Source organism: Montipora foliosa, chromosome 3, assembly GCF_036669935.1.
Source record: "Montipora foliosa isolate CH-2021 chromosome 3, ASM3666993v2, whole genome shotgun sequence".
NCBI classification, from domain to species: domain Eukaryota; kingdom Metazoa; phylum Cnidaria; class Anthozoa; order Scleractinia; family Acroporidae; genus Montipora; species Montipora foliosa.
The window spans coordinates 46858673-46860011 of NC_090871.1; the positions used below are offsets into that span (position 1 = coordinate 46858673).

The 1339-nt window shown below is 44.4% G+C and overlaps 1 protein-coding gene across 1 annotated transcript in view; it reads right to left on the reverse strand.

Moving 5' to 3' along the window:
* The window catches only part of LOC137997519 (eukaryotic translation initiation factor 4 gamma 1-like), a 73805-nt gene extending 73713 nt beyond the window's left edge, over positions 1–92 (reverse strand). The window contains exon 1 of the mRNA XM_068843568.1: positions 43–92. The gene's annotated coding sequence lies outside the window, so the exon portion shown is untranslated. The remainder of the gene's footprint in view (positions 1–42) is intronic.
* Between the last annotated feature and the right edge of the window lie 1247 nt (positions 93–1339).

Genomic DNA, 1339 nt, shown 5'->3' on the forward strand with positions numbered 1-1339 from the left:
GAATTGAAAGAAATAAAGAAATCACTGTGATAAGATACTAACCTTGAATATTGCAAATATGAACGCGACAATCTTCTGCCTGTGCGAGACAACTTCCTTATGCTCGTGACCGCAAGAATTACCCGGAAGCGCCTTGCGAGCTCACATTGAAAAATTAACCGGGACCACCGTGCGCGCCAAGTTTTCGATTCGCCCACGCACGTTGCCTGAGTATGTGGGTGCTTGCCATTAGAGACCTTTAGATTCTAGGACGAGGACGAAAACGAGTACGAGTTTTTACTGCCCGTTTTTAGCGAAAATACTTGGAAAATTTATAAACCGTACGATTCATCTTACTCTTTGTCAGCAGTATAGGTTGCTCAGTCATTCTTACTGCTGGTAACTGAGCATTTTTGCTGATCGAAAAATGCCAAAACTGCTAACGTGTTGTTGACTTGTTTTGACACGACGACATTTTTGCAAAAGACGACGGTATCACGTTTTTCCCGCCAAAATGACGCTGGTTTGCGTTCGCTCACTGTTGTTCCATAAGAAAATCTCGTACTGGTAGTCGTTCTCGTTCTAGAATCTAAAGCTCTCTATTATGCCGGACCATCAGGTCGGAGACCAGTGGAACTAACCAAGGAAAAATGGAAGGACATTTTTCATCAAAAAGTCAATTTCCAACCGGACCGAAGCGTTCCATTTACGTTTCGACCGAAATTTCGATGACATTACAATGAAATGCCCTTGGAAACGAGAATATTTGTAAATGGAACAGCACTTTTCGGTGGGAACGGACCGACCGGTCAAAGAGGACCACCTCCAGAGGTGGTCCCAAATATTCCGGTTCGGACCTCACCGAAACGGACCTTTCCATTTGACAGCTGCCCGAAATTTCCGGAAATTTTGGCTTAGTGGAAAGCACCCTGTGTTTGTCTCTGTAACATAGTCTATACCTTCCATTTGCCTCGAAATTTCTACCTTTCATGTGTTCTAAGCCCTGTCTGGGGTTATAGAGGCAAGGGTACACAGTCAAGTGAAGGAAAGTTGGGCTCTAGGGATCTCCACGCTGCTAAGTCACCTTATTAATCTGCTGCATTGTCAGCGTGGTGGCCTTGATGGTGTAGTGGCTTAACATGCCCGACCAGTATTCAGTAAGAACGTGGGTTCGAGTCCCGCTCAGGGTAAAAACCAATTTTTCGGATGGGCGTGTCGAAAGGTAAAATGCACGGTATGTTTCTGTATCTGTAACAAAGCCGTGAAAATATGATAGTAAAAACAGCAACAGGAACGTTAACTAGAAGTCAACATTTCGTCGTCATCTTTTTTATCCGCGTGGTTCTTTCCACGGTACCTT